Genomic DNA, 27,656 nt, shown 5'->3' on the forward strand with positions numbered 1-27,656 from the left:
GGTTGATAACTACAGTAATTGAAACAATCTACATAAACTTTAATATGTGATATTAAACATTCTAATTAACAGTAATTTCATAGTCCAATATGCTGTTTTAACATTACCTTGTTGTTTTAAAAAAATCTTGAAGTTGGTAATGTTTTCCTGTCTGAGAAAGTCTAGGCAAAAGGACGATTTAGGAATCCAAGTATGAGGACTGCAAGGGGGCGGAGTTAAGGCGGGGCAGTGAAGATGAGTGTATGGAGGCATATCACTGCAGCATCGTAGACACGCCCACTAACTCCTAGCCCCTGTGTCTCTCTAAAACGTAGAGAGCGTCTCCACGCAGGGCTGTAGTCCAAGGGAGGGGGCGAGCACGTTCAGTCACCACTAGGAGGAACGGCTCGGATGACGGTGGCAAGCTACAGGGAGAGCAACAGGAAGTGCACTTTTCAAGGAAGGATTTCTGACATTTGGCAGAGAACAAGAAGGAACAGGTAAGTGAACTAGCACTGCATTAGCTTAAAGGAAGCTAATTAGCAAATAAAAAAATTATGTTTACAACCCCTTTAAATGCTCTAAGTTTCAATAATTCTCTATATTGTCTGTTACGCCACAGAGTTGTGTGGGTCAAGAAGCCCTGTGTCCACAGTAGCTTTTTAACATAGGCCCATAATGTATTCCGTAGTTTCAGTGTGGGGGCCCCAGAATCTAAATGCATGTATCCTGGCTCAAGCCAAGTAAACGCACTCTCACCTGGTATGTCTAAGAGCCTACAGATAGGGTCTTCCGGTTCTAACATTCCCCAGCCCCCCCAGCTGTTGTAGCTGGGATGCCAGGTAGTATGCCCTGGGATGAGGGACCGCCAGCCCCCCTCCTCTTTGGTATACTGTAGAGTCGATAGCCTTATCCTAGCGTTTTTTCTACGCCAAATTGGGATTCTATTTTATCAAACCATTTCCGGGGTATCCATACTGGGGAATTGTTGAATATGTAAAGCAATTGTGGTGCCCAGACCATTTTGATGAGGTTCACACCAGGCAGTGCATTTTTCACGAAACTTATTTAGGAGAGGAACTAGGTTTAGTTTGATGTATTGGGATGAGTCTGGAGTCACCTGAATGCCCAGATAGCGAAACAAAGTCACTATTTGAATCATTTCCACACAAGCAGGCAGAGGGCATCCAGGGGATCCAGTGGCATCAGCACCGACTTACTCCAGTTAATGGGGAAGCCAGATAGTCCCCCAAAGGTCTCAATGAGGGTCATAACGGCCTGTAACGTATTTTGGGTGTCCCCTAGAAAAAGTAGAGTGTCATCAGCGTACATTGACACTGTGTCAGTTCCAGTGCTCCGCTGAAAACCTATGATGTTGGTGTCTTCCCGTATTCTTGCTGCTAGAGGTTAGGACCCCACTGCCACCATTTTTACTCATACAGCGCTGTTTTATCCAATCCAATGTGAGTGTATTTCTTTCTCTTTAATAAATTTGGTATACATTTTATATGAAATCACACTATGTGGCCTTTTTCTATTCCTTCCTATCCAATTTAACCGTCATGCAATCTGGGCATCACTCCTGAGGGACACACAGGTTTACGGATCATCGCAAGATCTCCTTGCAACTTCCACAGAACCTGTTTTATCACACAAGCTTGTTTGACCCATCGAACGTATGTTCCTTTGGGTTCAAACGTTTCGGTAAGCCTCCCTATTGTTGGTGGTGGTGTTCTTCTTATTTCAAGATTTCATGTGTACATTGTCACGATCTACGTATGAAGTCACATACACATAGAGGACTTGAATTACTTCACTTTTGATGTCCTTTTTTTGTTTTTTGGTTTTGTTTTCTAAATCTGATGATGTAATGATCTTTATTATATATTATGTGGTCATTTCACTTTTCATATTAGCGCTACACTTTTTTGGTTTTCTTATTTGTGCACATATCCTACTGGCTGTGTTAGCTGCTTATCCTTTCGGGCAGCGCAGAATTATTTGTTATATTTTTCTGCTAGAGGTTCCAGAGCCAGGGCAAACAGCAGGGGTGATGAAGGACACCCCTGCCTAGTGCCCCTGAACAGTAGAAAGGACTCTGATAATTCTCCATGAATTCTGATCCTCACTGAGGGCTCGGCATACAGAAGCCTAACCCATCTAATAAAGTTATCCCCTAAGCCCATATTCTTTAGTACCTTCCACAGGTAAGGCCATTCGATGCTGTCAAAGGCCTTGGCTGTGTCCAGTGAAAAAATTGCTCTGTTACCAGTGTTATCTACGGGGAGCTGCAGGTTCAGAAAGAGCCTCCTAAGGTTTTGGGCTGTGGCTCTTGTGGGTATGAACCCTGATTGGTCCCTATGTATTATTTTGTGGATCACCTTTGACAGTCTGTTCGCTAACACCTGGGTTAAGGTTAGTGGTATATCTGTCCTCTGTCTCTGTAACCAATCCCTGCACCATTGTCTCCCATGCTTTTGTGTCCATTTTAATATGATTTATTAGTCTTATAACTTGCCCTCTCATAAAGGCCTTTGCCGCATCCCACACAAATCCAAGTTTAGCTGTATTTACATTTTCTTGCAAAAAGTATTTTAATGTATTTCTCATAGGATCTGGTTCAGGGAACAGAGAGAGCCAGAATGGGTTAAGCTTCCAAACTGGTCTCTTAATCAAGTCTGGCAATGAGATGGACACCCAGAATGAGGAAGGGTCAGAGACATGTCTATCAGCATATCCTGAAGCTACAACCAGCTGCAACATTGCATCATTACCTAGTCCCATATCTATCCTAGATAGCCCCCATGTGAGGCCGAGTAGCATGAGTACTTTTTCAGTTCTGGTTGCCCATTACACCACACATCTGTCAGACTCAGTTCCCCAAGCACTCTGGCAAAAGATGCATGCCCCTCTCCATTTAATTTAATGTTGGTGGGGACAGGTAATTTATCCTTAAAGTGGTTCAGGTAGTTATTGTAATCTCCTACTGCTAGAAGTGGGACCTCTGAATATTGTGCCATAAACCTCACCAGGCACTGTAGGACCTCAGACGAATATGCCAGCCAATATGCAAACTAGCCCATTGATTTTACATAACAGAAATATATATCTCCCCCTTGAGTCAATGATTTTCTTAGAGCAATGAAACCTTACGTCCTGCCTTATTAGTATGCTCACCCCCTAGAGTGCGCAGAGTATGTAGAGTGGAATTGTACCACATATGTTCGAGGGCTTAAGCTAGGGGATGGATCTGGGGAGAAGTGGGTCTCCTGCAGGCACACAATACCAGCCCGCATTGATTTGTCTAAGGACTACCATCCTCTTCACTGGGGTACCCAAGCCTCTAACATTCCATGACAGAACTTTTAGATTAACCGCCATATATAAACATTACTATCATTGTCATCAGCATATTCATGTTATGAGAGGTCACGGTGCTAGAGTGTACTACGGTGAGAGCATACATTATCTTGCATACCATCATTACCAGTGACAAAAGTAGTGATCCATGCAAATTTTACATTTATGGAAGTCCGGTGTTTGGGTGTTAGTGGGTTAGAACGAAAGTACATTATGCACCACATTAAGTTACATGTGGTTTCTATAATTTGAATAACTTTTTGAGCCAACTGGCCTCCACGCCAAATGGGCTGCTTAGTGAACTGTCCCCATGCCTCCGCTATGGGGAGAGGAGGCCGTGGAAACTCCCGTTAAACCCTGAGGTTAATTGGAAAAGGGGTTTCACACCTACAATGTGGGACACCCCACAATTTAGGTCCGGTGTTCTCCCTCAGCCGCCTTGGCATAAAGTAAAGGTGACTAAACATGTCAACTGTTAGTGAGGTTTAAGGATAGGATCAAGTGGTCAGAACCGTGGGCCAACAGCAGTGATATGAGAACAAACTGGGGAAGTTCGCAACATTCTGATATCCAACTTTCAGCATTCAAGCATTGTCATGCGCTTTAGCTGCTTTGGGTGCTCTGTCCTCTTGATCTAGCCATTGCGCTGCAGAGGTGGGGCGGTCAAAGAAGTGGACCTCTCCTAACGCAACCACCCGAAGTCGGGCGGGGTAGAGCATGGCATATTTCAAGTTGAAATCCCGCAATCTTTTCTTAACATCCATAAACTCTGCTAGTTGCTTTTGCAGCTCAGCCGAGAAGTCTGGGAATAGGGAAATCTTAGCGTTATCAATGGTCAAAGCTCCACTCATGGTCCTCGCTTTAGTTAGAATAGCATCCCTGTCCTTGTAGTTTAGTAGTTTAAAGAGGAATGCACGCGGATGATTACCCAGTGGGAGCAGGCGGGATGGGACCCTGTGCGCCCGTTAAACTGCAAAGAGTGGGGAGAAGGCTTCCTTGCCAAAAGTAGAGATCAGCCAATTTTCAATGAAAGCATCAGGGTTTTTACCCTCAGCCCTTTCCGGGAACCCCAAGGCTAATGTGGAGACATTACATGCTGTTACCGCAGATAGGATGTCTCTGGGAAGTGGGTTCTATATTATCTGATGGCGGGGAGGCAGATTGGGGCCCCGTGAATAGGTCTCTGGGTGTACTCACTGTGTTCCAGTCTGAGGACGATCCACCGGCATCCTCCAGCGGGACAGTGTCATCCGCCTCTGACTGGCCCCCAATAGCATCTTCCATAGCAGATGAGGAGGGCTGCTGGTCTTGTGGAGCTTTTCCTCCGAAGAGAAGTCTCTGGGCTGCCTCCCTATATTTTTCCTTAGACATGCACTGTAGCAAGGCGCTATCTTGGCTGAGGTCATCATGGAGGCCCCAGTTCTCCTTGTTCCTTTTTGTCATGATTCCGAATGAGCAGGATAGTGGCGTGATGACTCGCTAACTCCGCGGGACCGGTACAGTTCAGTTTTTGTTCCCTTTCGACCCGGGGTGAGCGTTTGTCAGGATGATTTCCTGGATTCTCGGCGGAGAGGAAGACAAGCGCGACCGTCTACATTCGCTGCTTAGCCATGCCCCCATGTACAGTGTGTTTAAATTGATAAAACATGGGGAAATCTGCATGTATTGCAGCAATATTTAAAATATATATTTTTTCTTGTCATACAGTTTGCTTTATATTAGCAAATGAAGTGTATTCACAAACTTCAAAATTTCTACAATAATTGATGGCTAACAATTGATGGGCAAGAACTAGGAAAAAGAAAGATTGATACATCTTTGCTAAAGCCAGAAAGTTGGAAATATGTAGCACAAGCCATATGTGTCACTTTTCCCTACAGGTTATCTTGTAATATATCTTACCTGTAGGTAAAAGGAATATCTCTTAAACATGCACCATTTAGGAGATATGTGCATTAGGGATGAGCCGAACACCCCCCGGTTCGGTTCGCACCAGAACCTGCGAACGGACCGAAAGTTCGCACGAACGTTAGAACCCCATTGACGTCTATGGGACTCCAACGTTCGAAATCAAAAGTGCTCATTTTAAAAACTAATTTGCATGGTATTGTCCTAAAAAGGGTTTGGGGACCCGGGTCCTACCCCAGGGGACATGTATCAATGCAAAAAAAACTTTTAAAAACGGCCGTTTTTTCGGGAGCAATGATTTTAATGATGCTTAAAGTAAAAAAAAAAAAGTTAAATATTCCTTTAAATATCGTACCTGAGGGGTGTCTATAGTATGCCTGTAAAGTGACGCGTGTTTCCCATGTTTAGAACAGTCCCTGCACCAAATGTCATTTTTAAAGGAAAAAATCTCATTTAAAACAATATGGATGAAAATCAGTGAGACAAACGGCATGGGTACCCCCTAGTCCATTACCAGGCCCTTTGGGTCTTGTATGGATATTAAGGGGAACCCCACACCCAAATTAAAATAAGGAAAGGTGTGGGGCCACCAGGCCCTATATACTCTGAACAGCAGTATACAGGCGGTGCAAACAAGACAGGGACTGTAGGTTTGTTGTTAAGTAGAATCTCTTTGTAATTTTGAACGGGTACATTTTTAACGTGTTTAGCTCCAGCCAAAAAATCTTTTTTAAGCTTTTTGGAAAACATAGGGAAGGGTTATCACCCCTGTGACATTTGTTTTGCTGTCTTTCCTCCTCTTCAGAAGATTTCACCTCACTTTTTGTCCCAATGGATTGGAAAACATCAGTGGAAAGGAGAAATGTTTTTCCCATATTAACTCTTACAGGAGAGAATTTCCCTTCCTAGGGGTAGATTTCATCTCACTTCCTGTTGTCTCCTTCCATTTGCAAGTAGGAGTCGTTTGTAAGTTAGTTGTTTGAAAGTAGGGTCCTGCCCTATATACTCAGCAGAAATTTGGGCCTTAGGTGTTGCTGTGGCCACAACACTGTAAGCCCTCACAGGGCCCTGCTGTGAAATATTAGATCAAGAATTGTTTCTTCAGGTAGCTGTATTTACTGTAACAAGACAAGCCTGCCTGTCAGTAAGAAGATAACAGAAACGGATCTAGCTGAACACTGTGAGCAGGACGCACCCCACTAGCTTGTAGGTTTAGCTGAACACTGTGAGGTGGACGCACCCCACTAACTTGTAGGTTTAGCTGAACACTGTGAGCAGGACGCACCCCACTAACTTGTAGGTTTAGCAGAACACTGTGAGCAGGATGCACTGCACTAACTGTAAATAGTCTAGCTGCCTGACTGTGGTACTAATAGGATCAAAAGAACACAAGCAATTTTCTTCAGGTAGCTGTATTTACTGTAACAAGACAAGCCTGCCTGTCAGTAAGAAGATAACAGAAACGGATCTAGCTTAACACTGTGAGCAGGACGCACCCCACTAACTTGTAGGTTTAGCAGAACACTGTGAGCAGGATGCTCTGCACTAAATGTAAATAGTCTAGCTGCCTGACTGTGGTACTAATAGGATCAAAAGAACACCAGTAATTTTCTTCAGGTAGCTTTATATACTGTAACAAGACAAGCCTGCCTGTCAGTAAGAAGAGAACAGGAACAGATCTAGCTGAACACTGTGAGCAGGACGCACTGCACTAAATGTAAATAGTCTAGCTTCCTGACTGTGGTACTAATAGGATCAAAAGAACACCAGTAATTTTCTTCAAAATACTGTAACAAGACAAGCCTGCCTGTCAGTAAGAAGATAACAGGAACGGATCTAGCTGAACACTGTGAGCAGGACACACTGCACTAAATGTAAATAGTCTAGAAGATAACAGGAACGGATCTAGCTAAACTGAATACAGTGTATATATATATATATGCAACACCTGGGATGCATATATATAGACAAAACACTTTAAGTGCAGCTAACTGACTGACTGTCCTGCCTAATCTAGCTAACTCAAATGAAATGACACTGTCTCTCTCTCTCTCTATTTCTCAGCACACCGGAACACACTGCACAGGGCCGCCGTGCAGGCGGCCTTATATAGTGTGGGGCGTGTACTAAATCCCCTGAGCCATAATTGGCCAAAGCCTCCTTGGCTTTGGCCAATTACGGCTCTCTGTTAAGGCGGCGCTGTGATTGGCCAAGCATGCGGGTCATAGTGCATGCTTGGCCAATCATCAGCAAGCAATGCACTGCGATGCCGCAGTGAATTATGGGCCGTGACGCGCCACACGAATTTGGCGCAAACGGCCCATATCGTTCGCAATTCGACGAACGATCGAACAGCCGATGTTCGAGTCGAACATGGGTTCGACTCGAACACGAAGCTCATCCCTAATGTGCATGTTTTGCAGCCAGTGAGGTTACTGGGGCATGCGCACTGGGCTATGAATAGACAGCATACTTGAGTGTTCCATCCATTGAGAGTGCTGTGCCACCACTGTGACTCCCGTGTGCATGCATGGGAGTGACGTTATCGCAGATCAGTCATTCAAATGGCCAGAGCCGGCAAACCTGGAGTGAAGATTAGGTGAAAATGGAAGCCCTGGCAGCGATGAAGCCACTGGAGGACTCCATATTAAAGTATTTCATAATGTGCTAGTATGCAATGCATACTAGCACAATATGACCTTACCTTACAGGGGAACTGGATTTTTTTTTTAGTACTGCTTTAACCGGTTCCCGACCGGAGCACGCCGATGTACATCGGCAGAATGGCACGGCTGGGCAAATGGGCGTACCTGTACGTCCATTTGAATTCCCCGCCATGCCATTGCGTGCGCGCCGCCGGGAGCTCTGTGAGTCGGGTCGCGGGTCCCGCGGACTCGATTGCTGCGGGGATACCCGCGATCACCTCATGGAGGGGACGAACGGGGAGATGCCGTTGTAAACCGCATCTCCCCGTTCTGCCTAGTGACAAGTGTCACTCGATCTCTGCTCCCTGTCATTGGAGCAGAGATCAGTGATGTCACACACAGAGCCCATCCCCCTACAGTTAGTAATCACTCCCCTAGGACATACTTAACCCCTCCCCGCCCCCTAGTGGTTAACCCCTTCACTGCCAGTGTCATTTACACAGTAATCAGTGCATTTTTAATCGCACAGATCGCTGTATAAATGACAATGGTCCCAAAAATGTGTCAAAAATGTCCGACATGTCCGCCATAATGTCGCAGTCACAATAAAAATCGCTGATTGCCGCCATTACTAATAAAAAAAAATTATTAATAAAAATGCCATAAAACTATCCCCTATTTAGTAAACACTATAACGTTTGCACAAACCTATTAATAAACGCTTATTGCGATTTTTTTTATACCAAAAATATGTAGAAGAATACGACCGGCCTAAACTGAGGAAAAAAAATTTTTTTTATATATTTTTGGGGGATATTTATTATAGCAAAATGTGAAAAATAATGTGTTTTTTTTTCAAAATTGTCGCTCTTATTTTGTTTCTAGCGCAAACTATAACTTTTGCGCAAACCAATCAATATACGCTTATTGTGATTTTTTTTTACCAAACATATGTGGAGTAATACATATCAGCCTAAACTGAGGAAGAAATTTGTTTTTTTATATTTTTTGGGGGGATATTTATTATAGCAAAAGTAAAAAATATTGCTTTTTTTTTCAAAATTGTCCCTTTTTTTATGTTAGCGCAAAAAATAAAAATTGCAGAGGTGATCAAATACCACCAAAAGAAAGCTCTATTTGTGGGAAAAAAAGGACGACAATTTTATTTGGGAGCCACGTCGCATGACCATGCAATTGTCAGTTAAAGCGACGCAGTGCCTAATCACAAAAAACGCTCTGGTCAGGAAGGGGGTAAAATTCTCCGGGGCTGAAGCGGTTAAACCAGACTGAATTATCTATGAATCAGACTGAGACTGGATTATCTATGAATCAGTCATTGGAATAGTGTAAAAACCTGTGTTTTGTTCAGAGAATCTTCAGGATACAGAGGGGAAGAAAGCTTGTGGAACTAAGATAGCAAATACATAGAGGCCATACATGTAAGTATGGACACATGCAGTAGATTTTGCAGGTTATATTACTTCATGTTTTAGCTATTACTTTTCTATCTTGTGCACAATGGTAAATACATGTTTAGGTGTTAACATTTCAATTATGGCAGTTATGGAATATGATTTCACTGTGGGTTTGTAGTTATAATAGATATCACATACTGATTTTTTAACAGAGTAGTAGTAATAAGTAAGAATACAATGGTATATTTAATTTAAAGCTCTCCATCAACATGAGAGGTCTCTTAACATGTAAGATTTGAGTAGTCTCTAACAGTCTCTCGTAACATACTGGTAGTCCCTGTTATATAAAATGTCTGCTCCCTTTGATTGTGTCTGTTAACGTGTAAGCGGTCTCATGAAATATGGCATTTTCTTGTAGTGCCTTTAAGCAAGATAGCAAATAACAGGAGATGTGAGTTACGTTAGGTATCACTTTACAAAAAAATATAATTGAAACTTGTGAAAAAACAAGATAATAATTTTCCTGCAATTTATATTATCCAGAGTTAAAATTTTTAAAGGCTAAAGGGATTTGAATTGTGATCTGAGGGTATTGAACCAACTGAACTTGGAGTGCCTATGTAACTATTACATGATCAATTGACCATGAAAGTACCAAAACTGGTAACAGTTGAACAGTTGCCATCCTCTAGATCAAAACAACAGGAATTGTGAAAAGTTGAACATGACAGACTTCAGTCTTCTTTTTAACCTTCTTAATAGGAATGGGCTGCTTGTTTGGTCCTAGGTTTGGAATTAAATTTGCTTGTTTAGAGGTTTTCAAATGGATAAACTAAATTGGTGTCTGGTGAAGTCGAATCTATGGTCCAAGCTGGTCCCAGAAGTCGTCAGCCATCTTGTTTCTGGCATCTGTCTTTCCCTGTACTGTTGGTTGGCTAGTGAGGATCTAGGAGATCCGTGACAGAAGACCTACTGCCATGTCTGTGTGGGATGATGAGCTAGTTTTACACTACTATTCTGTGAGTGTTTTTAACCGCATTTTGCCCCTCCTTCTATTTATATTTCTTTAGAGTTTGCTTCTACCTCTTTGAGTTCTGCTCAAGTGCCCTCTGTGCATCCTGCAGTTGTTCTTAGCATATTTGGATGGTAGCCCAGAGAACCAGGATATCCAGAAGTTCCACTCATACAGAGCGCTCCTGATTTTTTTATTGGATATGTTTTATAACAGAAAGTAGAAAATATTGGGGGAGGTCAAAATTGTTGGTCTTTTTTCATTTATATCACAAAAAATAAAAAAAACCCAGTGGTGATTAAAGACCAACAAAAGAAAGCTCTATTTGTGTGAAAAAATGATAAAAATGTCATTTGTGTACAGTGTTTCATAACCGCGCAATTGCTAGTTAAAGTAGCGCAGTGCTGAATAGCAAAAAATGCTCTGATCATGAAGGGGGCAAAACCTTCTGGAGCTCAATCGGTTAAGATTGCAATACCAGTAAGATAACCTTATGGGTTAGGTGCTATTTTTCCACTTTCTTCAACAGTTTGGGTTTGGTTCACTCTCCCATGTGTGGCTGTGGTATTTTAATTACTGTTTTTCATTTTCTAAATCTATAGGAAGGAATATAGTATTGTGGGCTGAGCAAAAATAATTTTTCTGTATATTTCTAATAGGAAGTGAATTTTCATTTATAGAATTTCTTGACAGTTTCCTTGTGGATTTAAAGGAAAGTTGCTGTGTATAGGTAAGCCATTATACTATTGGTCCCATATATGATAAACAATGTATTTATTTTCTGTAAGTGGTATATTTAGAAACTGAGAAGCTGACACAATCCTGGTCATAACTAGGGATGAGCTTCGAGTTCGAGTCGAACTCATGTTAGACTCGAACATCGGCTGTTCGCAAGTTCGACGAACAGCGAACAATTTGGGGTGTTCGCGGCAAATTCGAATGCCGCGGAACACCCTTTAAAAGTCTATGGGAGAAATCAAAAGTGCTAATTTTAAAGGCTTATATTCATGGTATTGTCATAAAAAGTGTTTGGGGACCTGGGTCCTGCCCCAGGGGACATGGATCAATGCAAAAAAAAGTTCTTAAAACTGCTGTTTTTTCGGGAGCAGTGATTTTAATAATGCTTAAAGTGAAAAAATAAAAGTGTAATATCCCTTTAAATTTCATACCTGGGGGGTGTCTATAGTATGCCTGTAAAGGGGCGCATGTTTCCCGTGTTTAGAACAGTCTGACAGCAAAATGACATTTCAAAGGAAAAAAAGTCATTTAAACTACTCACGGCTATTAATGAATTGCCGGTCCGACAATACACATAAAAGTTCATTGACAAAAACGGCATGGGAATTCCCCACAGGGGAACCCCGAACCAAAATTTTAAAAAAAAATGACGTGGGGGGTCCCCCTAAACTCCATACCAGGCCCTTCAGGTCTGGTATGGATATTAAGGGGAACCCCGGCCAAAATTTAAGAAAAAAGAATGGCGTGGGGTCCCCCTCAAAATCTATACCAGACCCTTCAGGTCTGGTATGGATTTTAAGGGGAACCCCATGCCAAAATTAAAAAAAAACGGAGTGGGGTCCCCCCAAAAATCCATGCCAGACACTTATCCGAGCACGCAACCTGGCAGGCCGCAGGAAAAGAGGGGGGGACGAGAGAGCGCCCCCCCTCCTGAACCGTACCAGGCTACATGCCCTCAACATTGGGAGGGTGCTTTTGGGTAGCCCCCCAAAACACCTTGTCCCCATGTTGATGAGGACAAGGGCCTCATCCCCACATCCCTGGCCGGTGGTTGTGGGGTCTGCGGGCGGGGGGCTTATCGGAATCTGGAAGCCCCCTTTAACAAGGGGACCCCCAGATCCCGGCCCTCCCCCCTGTGTGAAATGGTAAGGGGGTACTTGTACCCCTACCATTTCACTAAAAAAGTGTCAAAAATGTTAAAAATGATAATAGACAGTTTTTGACAATTCCTTTATTTAAATGCTTCTTCTTTCTTCTATCTTCTATCTTCCTTCAGTTTCTTCCTCCATCTTCTTCTTCTTCTGGTTCTTCTGGTTCTTCTGGTTCTTCCTCCGGTGTTCTCGTCCGGCATCTTCCTCTGCGACGTCGGCGTCTTCTTCCCTTCTTCTCCGGCCCGCTCCGCATCCATGATGGCATGGAGGGAGGCTCCCGCTGTGTGACACTTCTCTCTTCATTTTCTTCTCTTCATCTTCTTTTTGGGCCGCTCCGCATCCATGATGGCATGGAGGGAGGCTCCCGCTGTGTGACGCTTCTCCTCTTCTGACGGTTCTTAAATAACGGGGGAGCGGGGCCACCCAGTGACCCCGCCCCCCTCTGACGCACAGGGACTTGACAGGACTTCCCTGTGGCATTCCCTGTGACGCCAAATTTTTTTTCAAATAGAGCTTTCTTTTGGTGGTATTTGATCACCTCTACCATTTTTTTGTGCTATAAACAAAAAAAGAGTGACAATTTTGAAAAAAAGCAATATTTTTTACTTTCTGCTATAATACATATCCAATAAAAAAAATGTAAAAAATCTAATTTTTTCATTAATATAAGCCAATAAATATTCTTTTACATATTTTTGATAAAAAATACCAATAAGTGTATATTGATTTGTTTGTGCAAAATGTTATAGCGTCTACAAATGATGGGATATTTTTGTGAAATTTTTATTTATTTATTTTTTTACTAGTAATGGCGATTTTTAGCAGGACTACGACATTGCGGTAGACAAATCGGACACCTAACTGACACTTTTGACACTTTTTGAGGACAAATGACACTAATACAGTGATCAGTGCTAAAAATATGCACTGTTACTGTACTAATGGCACTGCAGGGAAGGGGTGATCAAAGGGTTAAATGTGACCTTAAGGAGTGCTTACTTACTGTGTGGGGATTGCTCTGACTGGCAGAACACAGAGATCCGTGTTCCTGCTTAGCAGGAACACAAGATCTCTATGTTCTCCCCTGTTAGAACGGCAATCTGCCTTGTTTACATAGGCAGATTGCCATTCTGCCTCCCTGGGGAACGATCGTGGGTGGTCAACGGACATCGCGTCTGCTGACCCCGCTGATGGACTTCCCCTCTTTCCAATTAGTGCATGTGCGCCTTCAGCAGTGTGCACGCCCCCAGAGGCTACAGCACGAAGCGACATACAGGTACGTCGTTTTGCACAACTGGGCTGCCTTGCAACAGTAAATGTGTGGAAGGCAGTCCGAAAGTGGTTAAATTTGACCTCAATCAGCAGCCAAATTCAACAGGCCTTTTTACCTTGCTTTTGGATGTAGTTTCATCATTTTGTATTATGACTTCGGACTGTGTATCACGTAACCCCAAAAATCACAATAGGCAATATTTGAACCAGGCAACTCTTCTCGTATATTTTCATATACTTGCACAGAAAGCCATTCAGAAAATAAAGATAATGGAAATATTAAGGACTGAGCAAGCTACTACGCCAACTGCAAAAGATAATTGATAGGATGAAAATCAGAGCTAATCAGCAGGCACACTGCTTCCCTTGAGACAGTTTAAATGAAAAACCTTCAGGTTTGATTGGTTTGTATGTTTAATGTTTCATAGGATCCCAACAGGTGCTGTATCAGAATACTGTGCACAGAGTTAGTTAGATTATTGAGAATGCCCTATATTATATCAAGAGCAATGCAAGCGAAAAGAGACAGTTTTAATTTTAAAACTTCTCTTTCATCCTCACGATGCAGAAAAATAAAAACCCAGCAGCACAAATGTGATTTCACTGTTTCTTCTGTGTCAGTTACTGAGACTACAGATTACATACACAGCAAGGCAATCTGAATACACAATTATGCGTACCTAGTAGGATGAGTGAAAACAACTGAGGTGTACTCAGATGTACTCACTGTCTATAGATCCATTGTTTCTGCTCTCCTGAAAGTAATTTTCAGATACATTCATAGCTAAGAAATCCAGCAGATGCTTTAAGGAACTACGCTTGTTAATGACGGGTTATGACTCATTGAATGACATAAGTTCTTATCCTTAATTGACCCTCTTCCCATGTTAAGCAATTATTAAATGGTATATAGTTACCTGAGATCTGCAGTGCTCAGCCACATTCTTCCCATCTGGTGATCATGCTCCAAAGCCCATTCAGATTAGAAAATGGCCAGTCTGCAGCCTGTCAAGGCCTTCCATTAAAGTGATTAGATTCCAAGCATAGGTGGCTCATTGGAGAGCTGGGAGGATTTTGGAACAAAGGCTGATAGTTAAGGGAAACATAATAAGCACAAACAATAAAGAAATGTTATACTGTATATAAAAAAAAAGGTAAGCTATCTGTGAGTGTTACAATCTGATTTTACAATCCCTTTAGATCTACTAATGGATATAAATGGAATGGATTGTTTTTTAACAAGTGATTTAACATACTCAGCACCATGCTCCCTGATAATATAGCCAGCATATAATTATTTGCTTCTCTTTTGTAGGCCTCTCACACTTTTTAATAATTTCATTTGTGTGCACTGAGAAAAGCCAAGGTAAGGACAATGCATTAAATTGCATGTTCAGTCTATAAATCACCATAAATAATTTTGGCAGATTCATAAAATCTTTAACAAAGACAAGTGCAGCTCTTGTCATAACATACAGGGATATGGGAAATAAACACTGACACACATGTACCTACACAGGTTGAACTGGATGGACTGTTGTCTTTATTCAACCTTACCTACTATGTAACTATGTAACTTTATATTGTGCACAATTCTCAATCCATTTTTATATTTTAGTATTTGTAATGCAGATCAGCAGAAGCAAATTACACTCTAATTATTGTAATGCATTTTTGTTTATCAGGCCGGGTGTACACTGGTGCGACACCACAGCCATCCTACTTTGGAACCGACTTTGCCCTGTGACTTGAAGCCGACATACGTCCGACTTTCAATGAACGGGGATCCGAATTGTCGGTTTTTTATTTAAAATTTGGCGTGGATTTCCCCCTCAAGATCATCAGAGCACAAGTCACATGCCAAAGCCAGATCATGCAAGACAGCGATCCAACTTTGATCCGACTTCAATGATAGTCAATGGGCTGAAGTAGGATCAAAGTCGGACCAAAGTAGTACAGGGAGCATTTTCAAAGTTGGACCAACCTGTGTCGGACCAGTTAAGATGGCTCCTCTAGAGAAACATTGGTTTTCACACGTCATGCGACATGAGCTCCCACTGTCGGAGCGTTTGTCGCACTAGTGTGAACCCGGCCTTATGGAACTAGCAATAAATTATTAATTGTACTCAAGTTGCAGTATTTGGTGACCTACCTCATTTAAAGTCCCATGATCATTGTCTTGTATTTATGTGTATATTAGGTATTGAGGTGGGTCATATTGTATGCCTCAGATCTTTCACTCTTGTTTTACTCTAATTGGTCACTACAAGGTGAAACAAAGGTATTGAATTTATTCTTCTCCTCAGTCTTTGCAAAGGAATTGGGGGGCTTTAGTAACCAAAACTGCAGTGTTTATCCTTATGACACATCAAAGAAAGCACCTTCATGGTTAACAGAGGACAGAATCAAAATTAGACTTGGGAAACTTAACATTAATAAATCACCGGGACCAGATGGCTTGCACCCGAGGGTACTCAGGGAACTCAGTCAAGTAATTGCCAGACCATTGTTTCTAATTTTTACTAACAGTCTACATGACTGGAATGGTACCAGCTGATTGGAGAAAAGCCAATGTAGCACTAATATTTAAAGGGGGCCCAAAATACATCCCTGGGAATTACAGACCAGTTAGCCTAACATCAATAATATGCAAGCTCTTGGAGGGGATGTTAAGGGACTATATACAAGATTTTAGTATCGAGAATGGTATCATCTGCAGTAATCAGCATGGATTCATCAAGAATCGTTCTTGCCAAACCAATCTATTAACCTTCTATGAGGAGGCATTTGACACAGTTCCCCATAAATGTTTACTGTACAAAATACTGGTCAAAATAATACTGGGCAAAATAAGGTCCATTGGCATGGACCATAGGGTAAGTACATGGATTGAAAACTGGCTACAAGGGCGAGTTCAGAGGGTGGTGATAAATGGGGAGTACTCGGAATGGTCAGAGATGGATATTGGGGTCCCCCAGGGTTCTGTGCTGGAACCAATTCTATTTATTTTGTTCATAAACGACCTGGAGGATAGGGTAAACAGTTCAATCTCTGTATTTGCGGACGATACTAAGCTAAGCAGGGCAATAACTTCTCCGCAGGATGTGGAAACCTTGCAAAAAGATCTGAACAAATTAATGGGGTGGGCAACTACATGGCAAATGAGGTTTAATGTAGAAAAATGTAAAATAATGCATTTGGGTGGCAAAAATATGAATGCAATCTATACACTGGGGGGAGAACCTCTGGGGAAATCTAGGATGGAAAAGGACCTGGGGGTCCTAGTAGATGATAGGCTCAGCAACGGCATGCAATGCCAAGCTGCTGCTAACAAAGCAAACAGAATATTGGCATGCATTAAAAAGGGCATCAACTCCAGATATAAAATGATAATTTTCACGCTCTACAAGACTCTGGTCCGACTGCACCTAGCGTATGCTGTTCAGTTCTGGGCACCAGTCCTCAGGAAGGATGTACTGGAAATGGAGTGAGTACAAAGAAGGATAACTAAGCTAATAAAGGGTCTGGAGGATATTAGTTATGAGGAAAGGTTGCGAGCACTGAACTTATTCTCTCTGGAGAAGAGACGCTTAAGAGGGAATATGATTTCAATTTATAAATACCGTACTGGTGACCCCACAATAGGGATAAAACTTTTTTGCGGAAGGGAGACACGTGGCCACTCATTAAAATTAGAAGAAAAAAGGTTTAACCTTAAACTATGTAGAGGGTTTTTTACTGTAAGAGCAGCAAGGATGTGGAATTCCCCTACACAGGCGGTGGTCTCAGCGGTGAGCATCGATAGTTTAAAAAAACTATTAGATAAGCACCTGACGACAACAGACAGGGATATACAATGTAATACTGACATATAATCACAAATATAGGTTGGACTTGATGGACTTGTGTCTTTTTTCAACCTCACTTACTATGTATGCATAAAGCATTCAGAATCAAACATGAGATCTCTATTATTTTGTGAATAGAGCAGCGTTTATGGAGCTTTTTAAGCCAGAGGCACACTTGAAATAATTTTTTAGGTTTCAGGTAACCCCTGCTAAGATTAGTCCATTAGGGTTCATTGTTAAAAAGCTTCAATTGGTCTTGGTCAGTAGGAAGAATGTCCTCTTATGATGGTGGTCAGAATGCCACTCTTGCAGTCATGCCACTGACTTTGCCAAGTAGCTCTGAACCTGGAACTATGCAGGCACCATCAGATGAGACATCAGTTGGCCACAGCTCAAGGAACTCTTAAGCCCCATACACACTATCAGATTTTCTGCTGATTTTCGTCTTCCGATTTACCAAAACCATGTAGTGCAAGGGTCTGCCTGATTGCATACAAATCGAAACTCCTAAGGTTTGACCTCATATTATATGGTTTTGGTAAATCTGAAGGAAAAAATCAGCAGAAAATCTGATAGTGTGTATGGGGCTTTAGTCACCTCTGGAGGAAACCTAGAGTTCCAGGGAACCCTGGTTGAGAATGGCTACTTTAGAGGATGAATATATACATCAATTCCTCATCAAGAACTAATTCTTGTGGCTTTAAGACAATATAAAGTTATATTTGCACTGATAAATTATTTCTGTTTGTGTACACGAAAATCTGACCTCATGTGAAAATGATCTTCTCTGCGATAGACATTATTGAGAACAGATGTCCTCTTATGGTAACATTTGTGTGCAATATACTTATGTAGATATTTATGTTATGAGTCAATAGAATTTTAGTACAATGTTTTCAACAAATTATTAGATGTTGACAATTTTCCGTCTCCCTCTAGTTAGCACCTCCTGGCAATGGTAATCATTTATATCTACCGAGCAAGCTTTAGGAAAGACCAACACTGGCCAAACCACTGTGCAGCACTGTAAGAATCTTTTATTATGATTAATGTAGCCTTTCCTGCTGTGTGTTACTATTACAGACTGTGCAGCATATTTCAGCTTTATAAACTTCTAACATATTCACAAAATTTATGTGGCATGCTTATAAAGCCATTAGCAAATTCAGACATTTTAAAGGCTTGAATTAGACAAATGTGCTGTCAGTGAATGTCTGACTACCTGAATACCACCAAATCTGTAATGTACTGAAAATGTTTTTTCAGTTTATCACTGGAGAATATGCAACAAGTGTGTTTTGCCAACACTGTCCATAGCAGTCAAAGCAGAATGTCTAGAAAATGGCTAAATGTACAGTTGAAAGACAAAGACTGGTATACAGTATATGCACAGTTCCACCAGGACTCTTGTTGGTCTCTTTGCTGATAAAACCTTTTTGTACATTGTATGTGTGTATGTACTATTATTGTTCTTTTCTTATATAAAGCTTTTATTCTTTCCATGCTGGTGTGCATTTATATACATGGTTAATTGTATATGCTGGTTACAGTAATTCCTTTGCTCCTAATTGCTTAGATCACTGGTTAATTTTCTAGGAAGTGAGCCCCTTCTAAATTTATTATCAAATCAACTCTTCCACTTAGCAAAGGTTCTGGTTCTCTTATTTACCTACAGGTTTAGCTCACTATCCTGTTTCATAACCCCCCCCCCCCCAAAAAAAAAGGGCTACAGTGATTTATAGCTGGGTATTGCATTATGTTCCAGCAATAAACAGGTGAAAAGTGCAACTTTCATAATGAAAAATGTCCATATAAGTTTTAAATAAACTTTATAGTATGACCATATGGAAAAAAGGGTCCAGCTGTACATGGTAGTCATTCAGTTTCTAACTGTTCTAAGCCTGTTCAATTTAGCGTTGATAAAAAGAAATAGTTGATTGGTTTCTATACAGAGCTGCACCAGATTTTGCACTCTCCAGTTTTAGAAACTCAAACCCTCTGTGATCAATAAACTGCAAAATGTTATTGTAGATTAAAAAGTAGCTGTCAAGATATTTTTGCTGTCTGTGTTCCACTAAGAGGATTTTCCTTCACTTCCTATCCTGGTAACACCATGTACTATATATTGGGGTGTCACCGGGACAGCAAGATTGGGTGTCACTGGGAGAGCAAGTGGGGAAAATCTTCCCAGCATTACCTGACAACCCTGATAGATTTTTGTTAAAGCAGTTGCATGCTGTTGTAGGCACTTATTGTACATCACTGTGCTTGTCTAAATAATGTATGCTGTGTACATATATCTTTTGTGGGTGAGATTGAAGATCGAGTAAGAAGAAGCGAGTTTGACTAAGGCTGGGTACACAAGGACCGAATACTGGTCGGTATAGGTTGATTTAACAGGAACTGGCTGACAGTGTCTTTCTGACAGAAGCCGGTCTAAAGAAAGGCTTTTGTCGAAGGGACATGCTGGAAAACCAGCGTTCGATCAGAGCTTGCAGCCGATGGCTGTGACCATTGATCAGTGTGTTCTGGCGGGGGGCAGTCTCCCTGCTAGAACAAAAAAGACACGGCGGTAGAGATTGCATGTGTTAGTATGGCTATCTCTCAGGGTTGAAGAAAAAAAAAAACTTTACATTTGTACCAGACTTAAGATTATCGGTACAACAGAGAAGGGGAGACAGCAGTGAGTGGGATAGGTACAATCATTCAATCATTTTTGCTAAAGCATTAATGCACTTTTAGAATACAATTATGTGGTTTCTGAGGCTTTGTTATTGTACTACAGTTCCACTCAAAATCTGCATAATTGTTGAGGAAATTTGTGTTGAATCCCATTGATTATCTTAAAACCCAAATCCTCACACAAGGAAAACTGACAGAGTGCATTATTGTGAAGAAAACCACTTAATCTGCATGTACTGTGCTGTGGTCTGGATGGCATCCAAATATTGGTTTTACCTCATGTACAATACAAAAGATCGTTGTATATTCCCAGTATACTTGCAGATATTTATAGGGAATCAATTTGAAAAACATTGTCTGAAATATCTTTAATCCTAATAAATCAGTAAAATTCAGCATCCTTGTTTTGGTTAGCTTAAATGAAACTCAGAGTGGGATGTGGCTGTTAAAATGACAGTAGAGTCTCACTATACCGGTAGGACGGTGGAAGTGGGAAAGATGGAGTTTTTTTTAGGATGTATTTCGTATGCCCAAGGTCCTTAGAGTACATCCTAACCACTAGATGACCAGCCGCCGCAGCTATACTGCGGCAGGTTGGCTCACCTGGGCAAATCGCCGTAGGTATACAGCAGCCGCTTTAAGACCACTAGGGGGCACGCCTGTGGCGCGATGACGGAGCCAATGTACGCGCTCGGCGGCTGCGATATTCGCTGGGCACCCGTGATCACTCCTGAGAGACACAGAATGGAGGTCTGTCAATGTAAACAGACAGATCTCTGTTCCGTCAGGGGTGAGGAGACACATCTGTTGTTCATACTAAGTATGAACAGCGATCGGTCTCCTCCTTCAGGCAGTCCCATTCCCCCTATAGTTAGAACACACTGCAGGAACACATTTAACCCCTTGATCACCACCTAATGTTAACCCCTTCACTGCCAGTAACATTTATACAGTAATCAGTGGCTATTTTTGATCTCTGATCGCTGTATAAATGTCAATGGTCCCAAAAAAGTGTTAAAAGTGTATGATCTGTCCGCTGCAATGTCACAGTTCAAAAAAAAATCGCTGATCACCGCCAATACTAGTAAAAACAAAATGAATAAAAATGCCATAAATCTATCCCCTATTTTGTAGACGCTATAACTTTTGCGCAAACCAATCAATATACGCTTATTGTGATTTTTTTTTTACCAAACATATGTGGAGTAATACATATCAGCCTAAACTGAGGAAGAAATTAGTTTTTTTATATTTTTTGGGGGGATATTTATTATAGCAAAAGTAAAAAATATTGCTTTTTTTTCAAAATTGTCCCTTTTTTTATGTTAGCGCAAAAAATAAAAATTGCAGAGGTGATCAAATACAATCAAAAGAAAGCTCTATTTGTGGGGAAAAAAAGACATCAATTTTGTTTGGGTACAACTTCGCACAACCTCGCAATTGTCAGTTAAAGCGACGCAGTACGTATTGCAAAAAATGGTCTGGTCAGGAAGGAGGCAAATTTTTCCGGGGCTGAAGTGGTTAAAAAGCAAGTTACATTTAAAATAGTATGCCCCCTTCCCATGATAAGTAGCAGCTTTATATAATAATAAAAAAAAAAAATTGGAGGGAAAAAAGTCAGTACGTATGCATACGGTACTGTAGAAGGCAACATTACCATTCTTCTAACAAAATGTTAGGGAAGACACTCTAGCAAAAAATGACTTCTCATGAGATTTTAGATACTCAGCAGATGGATATTTTTGTCACCCTAACATAAGTACTGGGGGCTGAGGCCAAAAAAACTAAGTATAGTAAACAACCTTTTTTCCCTACAGATTTTTTTTTTGTATTTTAAAGCTCCTATTGGCCTTTTAGAGACTCTGATATATTAAGCAGATCCCAGTTCTTTCCCTCATAGTTGGTAGTATAAGTAATAACAATTTTGATGAGACTTGTATTTTACCTGTATTATGTACTGAAAATGATCCTGTGATATAAAGTAGTTAGAGTTTTAAAAGTCAGGTTCATGTTCAACTGATAACATTCTTAGTGGTAAACACTATGAAGTGTTGTCAACAGATGGGATATAGTTGTAAGCAAGTGAACATGTAACCCCTGAAGTGAATGTGTTGAAAGGAGGAAAAATGGGCAACCATAAAGACTTGAGCGACTTTGACAAGGGCCATATTTTAATGGCTAGACAACTGGGTCGGAGCAACTCCAAAACTGCAGCTCTTGTGGGATGTTCAGTGCAGTGGTCAGGGGCTACCAAAAGTGGTCCAACAAAGGAAAACCGGTGAACTGGTGACAGGGATGTGGATGACCAAGGCTCAATGATGCATGTGGAGAAAAAAGGCTGACCCATGTAGTCTGATCCAATAGAAGAGCTGCTGTAGCTTAAATTTCTGAATAAGTCAATGCTTGTTTCCAATAAAAAGGTGTCAGAACACACAGTGCATTATACTTTGTTGCATATGGGGCTGCGTAGCTGCAGACTAGTCAGGGTCCACAGCCAAAAGCACCTACAATGGACATGTGAGCATCAGAACTGGACCACAGAGCAATGGAAGTAGGTGACCTAGTCTGAAGAATCACATTTCTTTTACATCATGTGGATGACCTGGTGAGTGTGTGTCACTTACCTAGTGAAGAGTAGGCACCATGATTACTTTGGGAAGAAAGCAAACCGGCAGACGCAGATACCTCAGCATACCTTCAAAGTCTTAGTGGAATCCATGCCTCAATGGGTCAGGGCTGTTTTGGTGGTAAAAGTGGGACCTACTGCATATTAGATGGGTGGACATAATGTTATGGTGGGTGCTCATAACGTTTTTACGTTACGTTTACATTTTTACGTTAAGTTTTACAGAGGCAATATGGCTCCTGTTTGGAGTTGTTGGCAGAGGCCATATTGTCAGTTTGTTTCATCCTCCTGGGAAGTAGAAGCTGACACCCTGTGATAGTGAGACAGGAGTTCACCATTTGCCACCTGGTGAATTACAAGCAAACAGGCGTCTTGTGTATGTCTTGCTGTTATTATCTTATAAAATGTGACATATTTAACAATGTGAATATGGAATTATATTAATAGGGATGAGCTCGATGTTCGGGTCGAACATAAGTTCGACTTAAACATTGTGTGTTCGTCCGTCCGCAGAACAGTGAACATTATGGGGTGTTCATGGGAAATTTGAGCGCTGCCGAACGCCACATTGCAGTGCATTGCTGTATGATGATTGGCCAAAGCATGTACCTGACCTGTATGCTTTGGCCAATCACAGCACACTCTGCTGAGAGAGCCATAATTGCCCAAAGGCAGGGTGCCTTTGGCCAATTATGGCTCAGTGGTACTAAGTCCATGCCCCACACTATGCAAGGCTGTTTACAAAGCAGTCGTGTGTGGTGTTGTTGGCGTGGACAGAGAGATAGCTTGAGTTAGATTAAGCAGGCAGGTTATTCAGTTAGTGGCAGTGTATTTGAGATCATATATATATATATATATATATATATATATATATATATATATATACACACACACATACATACACACACACATATACAGTCAGTCTTGTCTTGTGCATTTAGCATAGACTATATATTCAGTGTTTACTCAATATTTAGTCAGTGCAGGCAGTGTATTAATATAATATATATATATATATACTCTGCATCCAGTGTAGCCTATATCTACAGTGCATTCAGTGGACAGGAAGGAGTTTGGACAGGAAGGAGTTTTGATTGGTGTTCGGGGCATAAATGTTACATAAAGTAAGGTTAGTTCCCCTCCAGGAGCCTCGTAGGATGAGATAGTGCCTCAGTGGATCTGAGTATAGGGATTGCAACTGGAAGGGGGAACCCTGTCTAAAAAGGATTGCTACCCCAGCTTGTTTGTGTGGGTTAGAGGCCAGGTACAGTATCTCACAAAAGTGAGTACACCCCTCACATTTTTGTAAGTATTTTATTATATCTTTTCATGTGACAACACTGAAGAAATTACACTTTGTTACACTTTGTTACAATGTAAAGTAGTTAGTGTACAGCTTGTGTAACAGTGTAAATTTGCTGTCCCCTCAAAATAACTTAACACACAGCCATTAATGTCTAAACCACTGGCAACAAAAGTGAGTATACCCCCTAAGTGAAAATATCCAAATTAGGCCCAATTAGCTATTTTCCCTCCCAGTGTCATATGACTCGTTCGTGTTACAAGGTCTCAGGTGTGAACGGGGAGCAGGTTTGTTAAATTTGATGTTATCGCTCTCACTCTCCTATACTGGTCACTGGAAGTTCAACATGGCACCTCATGGCAAAGAACTCTCTGAGGATCTGAGAAAAAGAATTGATGATCTACATAAAGATGGCCTAGGCTATAAGAAGATTGCCAAGACCCTAAAAACTGAGCTGCAGCACATTGGCCAAAACCATACAGTGGTTTAACAGGACAGGTTCCACTCGGAACAGGCTTGCCATGGTCAACCAAAGAAGTTGAGTGCACGTGTTCAGCATCATATCCAGAGATTGTCGTTGGGAAATAGATGTATGAGTGCTGCCAGCATTGTTGCAGAGGTTGAAGGGGTGGGGGTCAGCCTGTCAGTGCTTAGACCATACGCCGCAAACTGCAGCAAATTGGTCTGCATGGCTGTCGTCCCAGAAGGAAGCCTCTTCTAAAGATGATGCACAAGAAAGCCCGCAAACAGTTTGCTGAAGACAAGCAGACTAAGGACATGGATTACTGGAACCATGTCCTATAGTCTGATGATACCAAGATAAACTTATTTGGTTCAGATGGCGTCAAGCGTGTGTGGCAGCAACCAGGTGAGGGGTACAAAGACAAGTGTGTCGTGCCTACAGTCAAGCAGGGTGGTGGGAGTGTCATGGTCTGTGGCTGCATGAGTGCTGCCGGCACTGGGGAGCTACAGTTCATTGAGGGAAGCATGAAAGCCAAAATGTACTGTGACTTACTGAAGCAGAGCATGATCCCCTCCCTTCGGAGACTGGGCCGCAGGACAGTATTCCAACACGATAATGACCCCAAACACACCTCCAAGATGACCACTGCCTTGCTAAAAAGGGTGAGGGTAAAGGTTATGGACTGGCCAAGCATGTCTCCAGACCTAAACAATATTGAGCATCTGTGGGGCATCCTCAAATGGAAAAGGGAGGAGCGCAAGGTCTCTAACATCCACCAGCTCCCTTAACTCCATGCCCAAGAGGGTTAAGGCAGTGCTGGAAAATAATGATGGCCACACAAAATATTGACACTTTGGGCCCAATTTGGACATTTTCACTTAGGGATATATATATATATATATATATATATATATATATATATATATATATATATATATATATATATTACACAGTCTTGTGAGTGCATTCGATGGTGTTCTGTTTCTAATACACTTCAGGTGGTGCACACAGTATCTAATACAGAGGTACAGCTTCTACTACACTTCTACTACTTCTGGCGGAGTACACAGTATACAATACAGTGCAGCCATAGTACAGTTTCTAATACAGTGCAGGCGGTGTACACAGTATCTAATACAGTGTGTACAGTTTCTACTACTTTTCTGGTGGTTTACACAGTATCTAATACTGTGTGTACAGTTTCTACTACACTTCTGGTGGTGTACACAGTACACAATACAGTGCAGCCATAGTACAGTTTCTAATACAGTGCAGGTGGTGTACACATTATCTAATACAGTGTGTACAGTTTCCAATACAATTCAGCCGGTGTATTAATATATATATACTGTCTAGCCACTTGAGGTCCGGGCCATAGCCGAATGACGGCTACAGCGCGGACCTCAATTTGCGGGAGGTCGTCATGGGACGTCCTCCCCTGTGCACGCGCACCACGTGCACCCTGCAGGGCGCGCGGTGTGTGCGCTGTGATCAATGTGTCAAGGAGACTCGGATGATCACAGATCCAAGTAAGGGGCCGATCCCGGCCCCTTACCATGTGATCAGCTGTCAGCCAATGACAACTAATCACATGATGTAAACAAAACCTTGGTGATCGGTTTCGTTTTCTCCTCACGCTGACAGCGTGAGGAGGAAAAACAAGCCGATCACCGGCTTATGTCAAAGGGACATCGGTCCTGAAGAGGAAGGAGGCACATATGCCTCATCTGTGCCAACAAGTGCCATCTGTCATTGCCACCTGCCAGTGCCCACAGTGCCCACAAGTGCCACCTATCAATGCCCACAAGTGCCACCTATCAATGCCCACCAGTGGTGCCAATCAGTGCCACCTAGCAGTGCTGCCATCAATCAGTGCCCATCATCGCCACCCATCAGTGCCCATCACTGCCACCTATCGGTGCCCATCAGTGCCGCCTCATCAGCGTACATCAACGAAGGAGAAAAATTACCTGTTTGCAAAATTTTATAACAAAATATAAAAAAAAAAAAATTTTTTTTTAATTCTGTCTTTTTCATTTTTTTTAACAAAAACTAAAAACCGCAGAGGTGATCAAATACCATCAAAAGAAAGCTCTATTTGTAGGAAAACAATGATAAAAATTTAATTTGGGTACAGTGTTGTATGACCACGCAAATTTTCATTCAAAGTGCGACAGTGCTAAAAGTTGAAAATTGGTCTGGACAGGAGGGGGGTTTAAGTGCCCAGTAAGCAAGTGGCTAGTATGTATGTATATATATATATATATATATATATATATATATATATATATATATATATATATATATATATATATGTATATATATATATATATATATATATATATACTCTGCATTTAGCATAGACTATATACCGGTATTCAGTGATTACTCAATATTTAGTCAGTGCAGGAAGTGTATTAATATAATATATATATACTCTGCATCCAGTGTAGCCTATATCTACAGTGCATTCAGTGGTGTACTGTTTCTAATACACTTCAGGTGGTGTATTAATATATATTTATACAGTATCTCACAAAAGTGAGTACACCCCTCACATTTTTGTAAGTATTTTATTATATCTTTTCATGTGACAGCACTGAAGAAATTACACTTTGTTACACTTTGTTACAATGTAAAGTAGTTAGTGTACAGCTTGTATAACAGTGTAAATTTGCTGTCTCCTCAAAATAACTCATAGTTACATAGTTACATAGTAGGTGAGGTTGAAAAAAGACACAAGTCCATCAAGTCCAACCTATGTGTGTAATTATGTGTCAGTATTACATTGTATATCCCTGTATGTTGTGGTCATTCAGGTGATTATCTAATAGTTTCTTGAAGCTATCAATGCTCCCCGCTGAGACCACCTCTTGTGGAAGGGAATTCCACATCCTTGCCGCTCTTACAGTAAAGAACCCTCTACTTAGTTTAAGGTTAAACCTCTTTTCTTCTAATTGTAATGAGTGGCCACGAGTCTTATTAAACTCTCTTCTGCGAAAAAGTTTTATCCCTATTGTGGGGTCACCAGTACAGTATTTGTAAATTGAAATCATATCCCCTCTCAAGCGTCTCTTCTCCAGAGAGAATAAGTTTAGTGCTTGCAACCTTTCCTCATAACTAAGATCCTCCAGACCCTTTATTAGCTTTGTTGCCCTTCTTTGTACTCACTCCATTTCCAGTACATCCTTCCTGAGGACTGGTGCCCAGAACTGGACAGCATACTCCAGGTGCGGCCGGACCAGAGCCTTGTA

At 41.5% G+C, this 27,656-nt stretch overlaps 1 long non-coding RNA gene across 1 annotated transcript in view; it reads left to right on the forward strand.

The window, feature by feature from the left end:
- Positions 1-249: 249 nt before the first annotated feature.
- The window catches only part of LOC141111084 (uncharacterized), a 161,376-nt gene continuing 133,969 nt past the window's right edge, over positions 250-27,656 (forward strand). Inside the window, exon 1 of the long non-coding RNA XR_012236377.1 lies at positions 250-479. This is a non-coding gene — a long non-coding RNA (uncharacterized lncRNA). The remainder of the gene's footprint in view (positions 480-27,656) is intronic.

This window comes from Aquarana catesbeiana, linkage group LG10 (assembly GCF_042186555.1).
Source record: "Aquarana catesbeiana isolate 2022-GZ linkage group LG10, ASM4218655v1, whole genome shotgun sequence".
In the NCBI taxonomy this organism is placed as follows: Eukaryota; Metazoa; Chordata; class Amphibia; order Anura; family Ranidae; genus Aquarana; species Aquarana catesbeiana.